Source organism: Lipotes vexillifer, unplaced genomic scaffold (assembly GCF_000442215.2).
Source record: "Lipotes vexillifer unplaced genomic scaffold, Lipotes_vexillifer_v1.1 scaffold1143, whole genome shotgun sequence".
Taxonomy (NCBI): domain Eukaryota; kingdom Metazoa; phylum Chordata; class Mammalia; order Artiodactyla; family Lipotidae; genus Lipotes; species Lipotes vexillifer.
This window is the reverse complement of record NW_006770581.1, coordinates 290,527-298,817: the sequence shown is the minus strand read 5'-3', so window position 1 is coordinate 298,817 and position 8,291 is coordinate 290,527. Positions and strand designations below refer to the sequence as shown.

General features: G+C 42.6%; 1 pseudogene; it reads left to right on the top strand.

Annotated features, from left to right (window-relative positions):
• Positions 1-2,177: 2,177 nt before the first annotated feature.
• LOC103085641 (atlastin-2 pseudogene) lies at positions 2,178-3,927 on the top strand (annotated as a pseudogene).
• The last annotated feature ends 4,364 nt before the right edge of the window (positions 3,928-8,291 follow it).

Below are 8,291 nucleotides of genomic sequence, written 5' to 3'. Positions count from 1 at the left end.
CAAGAAGGCAGGAATGAGGGGCTGGGGAGAGTGAGACATGGAAGGCAGGCCTGCGTAAAGGGCATTATCAACGTCGCGCTGTCAGCACCAGACTGACTTCGCAGAACCCTGAGAAGAGTATGGAGTGCCTCTCAGATGGTCCAGGAAGGACAGAGGCAGGAGAATTACCCTGCTCCCTTTCTCCCTCACCTGAAGTCTGCCCCTAGAGATGTGGATGCCCAGCACTTCTGGGCTTCGTTCATTTGCACAGGGTCTGTAGGTTCCCTTTGGCTTCAGAGAAGTCCCCAGCAGCTGAGAGCCTGGAGTGGGAACCACCAGTGGACAAGAACTCTGTATCACACCTGTGACTGAAATCAGAACTGGCCACAGAGATGGGACTTGTGGCGCCCAGAGCTGTGTTACAAGCAGCAGCCTATGCCCCTAATGTGTCCTTCTCTCCAAGCTGGGGGCAATATGTGAGCTAGACAGGCTTGGGGAGACATGGAGTTGGGGTCCTGGGAACCCCAGTGCAGAGGTGCAGAGATGGGGCCAGCGAGCAGTGAGAGACAGAGTGACCGGAAACAAGATGAAGAGTCCCACTTCATGGTGGTTCCAGAAGGGTCCCTGTCTCCAGGGGTCCCCATGGGAGCTGGAATTCTCTTACTTACAGTGAGGAGGAAGGGCAGGCATGTTAGTCTGCTCAGGCTACTATAACCAAGTGTCACAGGCTGGGTGGCTTAAACAACAATCGATTTTCTCATAATTCTGGAAGGTTAAGTTCTGAGATCAAGGTGTCAGCAGGTTTGGTTTCCTCTGAGGCTTCTCTCCTTGGCTTGTGGATGGCCGTCTTCTCCCTGTGTTTTCACACGGTCTTTTCTCTGTGCATGTCTGTGTCCTAATCTCTTCTTCTAAAGACACCAGTGATATTGGATTAAGACCCATGTTAATGACTTATTATAACTTAATCACCCCTTTAAAGACCTCATGTCCAAATACAGTCACATCCTGAGGTACTGGGGGTTAAGACTTCAACATATGAATGCAGAGTGGGCACAGTTCAGCCCATGACAGCAGGGAAAAGCCCTCTTGATTTCCTGGATCCTGAGCTGTTGGCCCTGAGGAATAGTAAGGCATCTGTGCCCCAGGAACAAGGAGGCTGGGGAGAGGCTGGGCAGAGCCCTCAGCCAGTGTCTAGACAGAAACTCTGCCAGACACACTGCCCTCTGGAAGCCAGCAGAAGCCCACACTTACCCACCCTCAGCAACCGAACCAAATAGGGGCTGAGTCAGGGGCTTTCCTTAGGGAACCAGTTTCTTACGCTGATTTCTGTTCCTGCACATCTGGGGGAAATGACTCGACCCTGAGAGTGGTTGCGAAATGGCAAACCACAGTGAGGGCTCACAATTCTTCTGCACTCCCCTGTGGTCTCATTTACTGCTGCCCCAGCTCTGTGGGGGCAGAACAGCTCTCCCTGTTGGCCAGATAAGGAAGATGAGATTCAGGAAATTCATTGACTCCCAGGAGCACACTGCTACTGAGCGGCAGAAGCAGGACTCAACCTAGATCTGAGCTGACCCATCTCTACTGCTCATTTGCAGCCGCACCTCCGCCTTCAGGGACATTGGCTGCACCCCTTGGCCATAGCCATCAAGTCCCCCACCACAACTGAAATGTGTATACATCCGGCTTTCCACAGTATGACTGGGTTAGTGGTACAAATGGGCTTCTCTCAGCATGTTTGGTGGCTGGTATGTAAGACTGCCAGCCAGTTACCGTAGCAACAGTGGTGGGAAGAAGCAGCATCCTGGTGGCCTGGGTGGAAAGTGAGGATTAACATGGGGACAAAGATGCTCATAGCATGGACTTTCAGATACCGCCCTAAATGCCATCTAAGACTCAGTGTATCCTGAAGACCAGCTCAGCCCAGTGTTCAGTTGAGAAACTGTTTTCACTCTTTTTTATGGCTGAATAATATTCCATTGTGTGTGCGTGTGTGTGTGTGCGCACGCATGTGTGTATATATGTATATACCACATCTTTTTTATCCATTCATCTGTCGATGGACATTTAGGTTGCTTCCGTGCCTGGCTATTGTAAATAGTACACCAGAAACTAACACAACATTGTAAATCAACTATACTTAAATTAAAAAAAATAAAATAGCATTCTAGGGGGAGTTAATTTTAAATCTATCCAGGATGGCTGAGTGGGACGAGGCAGCGTGGAGGCGGCAGCCACACAAGGGGCTGCAGTGCCAGAGGCGAACCAGCGACCCAAACACCGGAGTTAACCACGTCTTGTCCAGGACCCTCCTAGGTGAGAATTATGAAGATGATGACCTAGTAGACTCTGATGAGGTTATGAAGAAACCATGTCCAGTACAGATTGTTCTTGCACATGAAGATGACCATAACTCTGAGCTTGATGAAGAGGCTTTGGAGCAGATATTGCTACAGGAGCACATACGAGATCTTAACATAGTAGTGGTATCCGTGGCAGGAGCTTTTCCTAAAGGGAAATCATTTCTACTGGACTTCATGCTTAGATATATGTATAACAAGGATTCTCAAAGTTGGATTGGTGGAAACAATGAACCATTGACTGGCTTTACATGGTGGGTTGGTTGCAAAAGAGAAACAACAGGCATACATGTCTGGAATGTAGTGTTTGTGATCGAGAGACCTAATGGAACAAAAGTGTCTGTGCTGCTGAGGGATACCCAGGGTGCCTTCGATAGCCAGTCAACTATCAAAGATAGTGCAACAGTGTTTGCTCTGAGCACTGTGACTGGCTCTGTCCAGGTATATAATTTGTCTCAAAATATTCAAGAAGATGATCTTCAACACTTGCAATTATTTACAGAATACGGCAGACCTGCAATGGAAGAAATCTACCAGAAACCATTTCAGACATTAATGTTTTTGATTCGAGACTGGAGTTATCCTTATGAGCATTCATATGGTTTGGAAGGTGGAAAACAATTCCTTGAAAAGAGATTGCAGGTAAAACAAAGTCAACGTGAAGAGCTACAGGATGTAAGGAAGCACATTCACAACTGTTTCTCAAGTCTTGGTTGCTTCCTTTTGCCACATCCTGGTCTTAAAGTTGCAACTAATCCTAGTTTTGATGGGAGATTGAAAGATATTGATGAAGAGTTTAAACGAGAGCTTCGAAATCTGATTCCATTGCTACTTGCCCCAGAAAATGTGTTAGAAAAAGAGATAAGTGGATCTAAAGTCATTTGTAGAGATCTTGTAGAATACTTTAAGGCTTACATTAAAATTTATCAAGGAGAGGAACTTCCACATCCAAAGTCCATGCTTCAGGCAACAGCTGAAGCTAATAATCTTGCTGCAGTAGCAGGAGCAAGAGAGATCTATTGCAAAAGTATGGAGCAGGTAGGCGGTGGGGACAACCCTTACACTGCACTCTGGAGCAAAAACACCTGGATCTCAAGGAAGTGGCAATTAAACAGTTTTGTTCAGTAAAAAAAAAAAAATGGGTGGAGATGAATTCTGCCATCGTTATCAGGACCAGTTTGAGGCTGAAATAGAAGAAACCTATGCAAATTTTATAAAGCACAACGATGGCAAAAATATCTTCTGTGTTGCTCGTACCCCTGCCACACTGTTTGTAGTCATGTTTGCTATGTATATAATCTCAGGACTGACTGGCTTCATTGGCCAAAACTCTATAGCCGTCTCGTATAACCTTGTCATGGGGTTAGCACTGACGTCTCTTTGTACTTGGGCATATGTTAAATATGCTGGGGAGTTCAGAGAAATTGGAACAATGATTGATCAGATTGCTGAAACACTATGGGAACAGGTATTGAAGACCCTGGTTGATAATTTCATGGAGGAAAACATAAGGCAGTCTGTAACAAACTCTATCAAAGCAGACCTGACTGACCAGGTGTCTCATCATGCCAGATTAAAGACAGACTGACAGTTCATCTCTTCATGGACTCCACTCTTTCTTTTTTTCATTCTTGCTGTACAGTGAGAACTCGAATAAAAATAAACCAAAGTTTACAATCAACTGTAGAAGTGATTGTATAGTTTAGTATAACTGGCTTCACAGATGGCTGCCACAGAGTGTGAAATTGTTTGTTGGTTTTAAGCATTCTGTTCATGGCTCCTAAGACATGAAGATTGGCTGAGGAGCATTAATTTTCATGCACACTTGTGCCATGTTTAATTCTTTTTTTTCCCTTTTTAATCTAATGTTAGTGAAATTTGTCTTATGTAAAGGCTATTTCAGGGAAATATTTTAAGAAATCTATTTAGAGTCTCTTTAACACAGTGTCCCATTGAAATTTTAATTTTTAGAGAAGTTATGAATCACTGTATCAAGAATCAGATTGGAATGACAATGAAGCCTTTATTGAGCCACGACATTAAAAGTATATATTGCTTTACTGCCTTCAATACCAGTATTACATAAATGCATGTATCAGAAACTTCACAGAAATTATATGACAACTCTCATAGCTAAGAAAGTGATTCTGAGGTGTACATTTGTCTTGCCTTTTTAAATTTATAAACCTGCCCTAAAAGGAAATACATATCTGGGAAACTGAACTGTCTTTATGCAGTTTAGCCTTCATGTACATAAAATATGCCATTAATCTTATCGGGGGAGAAATTCCATCCAAAAATGTTACCTACAGCTATGAGTTAAGAGTATCTATACAGTGTGTAGCTTTTATTTTCTCAAATCACTGATAGGGCAAGTATATAAAGTATAAATACATAAATAGGATTTGGTATTAAAAGTTTTGTAGTTTATGACAAAATCTGGTTCTGTGGTAGGCTAATGAGTACAGTCCCTGTGAAGGAATGTTTGTGGCTCATGTCAGTGTGTGAGTGCATAGACAATTTGAAGTTTTGTTATATTTGTGATATTTATCTTCTTGAGCACTGCAGTCTCACCACGCCCCCGACCAAGGAAATTCAGTGGGAATGTTTATCGTGACTTTGTCCTCTGTTGCTTTTTTTCTTTTTGCGTTACGCGGGCCTCTCACTGTTGTGGCCTCTCCCGTTGCAGAGCGCAGGCTCCGGACGCACAGGCTCAGTGGCCATGGCTCACGGGCCCAGTTGCTCCGCGGCATGGGGGATCCTCCCGGACCAGGGCACAAACCCGTGTCCCCTGCATCGGCAGGCGGACTCTCAACCACTGTGCCACCAGGGAAGCCTCCTAGTTTGGTTTTTAAGTGAAGAGAACTCAGAGTTGCATGGCCGAAAGTTCTAAATTTACTTTGGTTGGTATATCCCCCTCCTGCTTCAAATCCTGTTTTTATGTGGATTGTATTTGTTTCCATCTGTATTAAACTGCTACCAACTCATCTGTTCTTAGACAGAAAAAAAAAAAAGCATTCTATTCCCTCCCAACCCCAAAAACAAACTGTTTTTTCTATGTCATGATCCAGTCCTTGTTAACTTCCCAGTGAATGGGGAAAGTCAACAGTCCCACCTTGACACTGGCATCATTTTGCCAGTTCTGAAAAGAATAGTCTCTAAAGAAAGCCAGGCCTAGGTGTAAATCTTAGTTCCACCAATTACTTACTCTCTGGTCTTATTCCAGTGATATAATCTCTCCACTTGGGTTCCTCACTATAAAAGGGATATCATGATAGGCCATATCTCACAGAACTTTTATAAGGATTGCATAGCTAATAAAAAACAGAGAGTTCAAGAAAGGGAACAGGGTAATTCCTGAATGAATAGAAACTCCCTTTCAGGTAAACCATTGGATCCTACTTTAATCTCAGGTTGTGAACTGTTGCCTTTCGGAATTTTTTTAGAAGAAAGTAGAATAATGGGTTTTTACTTGATTGAGACTCTGTGTGCAGACACAGGGACCCTATATTTGGAGCCAGGCCCCCAGCCTTACTTCTCCAGTGTTCCAGGAATGCAAATCCAAGGCCAGTCAACTGAGTGTCCCAGAGGAAGGCAGATCATCATAGAGCTGAGAGCTAGCTGGGGCTATTAAAGGTGGACTCAATGCTCCCCTAATGAAAAGTTGATAATTAGTCACTCAGTACACATTGTTGTGCCAGGAACTGTTCTAGGTACTGGGAATATAGTAGGTAACAAAGCAGATAAAAATCCCTGCTTCCTGGAGCTTACATTCATTACTTGTATTAATCTAATGGAGGGATCTAAAGGAAGTTGTTCTCTGAAGTCTTCCATGTGGGTCACAGACCTCTGGAATCTTCTAGGAATGGGGAGCTGGGAGGTGCAGTAGGAGTTGTCTGAAAAAGAATAGTCATTATGCAACGCTATTAAAATTTAAAGACCCAGGCTTCTGGTTTTATCTTTGGTGTGTAAAAAGCTTAGAAATGATCACTCCCACCCTTACTATAAGGAAAAAACTAAATGAACTTAAAATCAATGACTTCTTCGACCCATCAGAGAATTGAGGTCACAGAGCAAACCACTACCCCAAATCTAGAGACACAGGGAAATTCAGAAGATAACAGTGAAGATGTGGCAGAGATTTTGGAATTATCAGATAGATAATTTAAAATAACTATGATTAGTATGTTAAGGACACTAATAGAAAAAGTAGACAGCATGCAAGAACAGATGGCTGACAAAGGATTAATTTCCAAAATATGCAAGCAGCTCATACAGCTCAATATCAAAAAAACAAACAACCCAATCAAAAAATGGGCAGAAGACCTAAATAGACATTTCTCCAAAGAAGACATACAGATGACCAACAAACACATGAAAAGATAATTGGCATCACTAATTATTAGAGACATGCAAATCAAAACTCTAATGAGGTATCACCCCACACCGGTCAGAATGGCCATCAACAAAAAATCTACAAACGTCAAATGCTGGAGAGGGTGTGGAGAAAAGGGAACCCTCATACACTGTTGGTGGGAATGTAAATTGATACAGCCACTATGGAGAGCAGTATGGAGGTTCCTTAAAATACTAAAAATAGAACCACCATATGACCCAGCAATCCCACCACTGGGCATATACCCAGAGAAAACCATAATTCAAAAAAACACATGCACCCCAATGTTCAGAGCAGCACTATTTACAATAGCCAGGTCATGGAAGCAACCTAAATGCCCACCGACAGAGGAATGGATAAAGGAGATGTGGCACATATATACAATGGAATATTACTCAGCCATAAAAAGGAACGAAATTAGGTCATTTGTAAAGACGTGGATGGACCTAGAGACTGTCATACAGAGTGAAGTAATTCAGAAAGAGAAAAGCAAATATCGTATAATAACGCGTATATGTGGAATCTAGAAAAATGGTATAGATGATCTTATTTGCAAAGCATAAATATAGACATAGATGTAGAGAACAAATGTATGGATACCAAGGGGGAAAGGGGTGGGGAGGGAGAAATTGGGAGACTGGGATTGACACATATACATTATTGATACTATGTATAAAATAGACAACGGATGGGAACATACTGCATAGCACAGGGAACTCTACCTAATGCACTGTGATAACCTAAACGGGAGGGAAGTCCAAAAGGGAGGGGATATCTGTATGCATATAGCTGATTCATTTTGTTGTGCAGTGGAGGCTAACACAACATTGTAAAGCAACCATGCTCCAATAAAAATTAATTTAAAAAAGAAAAGAAAAGAACAGACGGTTAATGTAAGCAGAGAGATGGAAACCCTAAGAAAGAATTAAAAAGAAATGCTAGAAATAAAAAACAGTGCAACAGAAATGAAGAATGCCTTTGATGGGCTCATCAGTAGACTGGACACAGCTAAGGAAATAATCAGTGAGCTTGAAAATATGTCAATAAAAAATTCAAACTGAATACAAAGAAAAAAGAGTACAAAAAAGCAGACAGAATATCCAAGAATGGTGAGATAATTTAAAAATGTGTAATAAGCACATAGTTGGAATGCCAGTAGGAGAAGAGAAAAAGGAACAGAAGGAATATTTAAAGTAATAATGGCCAAGAATTTTCCAAAATTAATGACTGTGTAGTAGAGAATTCTTGCCCAAAAAGAGGGCTAGCCTTTTTCCTTGGCTTCTGGGAGGTAACCTTGGTTGTACCTGATAGGAATGTCTTCATTTAGGGCAAGGGTTGGCTATACCAGATCTTAGAGTATTGCTAACCACACCTGATAGTAGAAGCTGCTCATGCTAGGAAGACCAATCATGTGATTTAAGGTGGGAGCTTTGGGTCAAGTGGTATCGGTCAACCCTGAGGCTGAGATCAACCAGGTGGACAATCAATCATGCCTGTGCAATAGAGCCCAAATAAAAACTCTGAAACCTGAGGCTCTGGCAAGCTTCTCAGTTGGC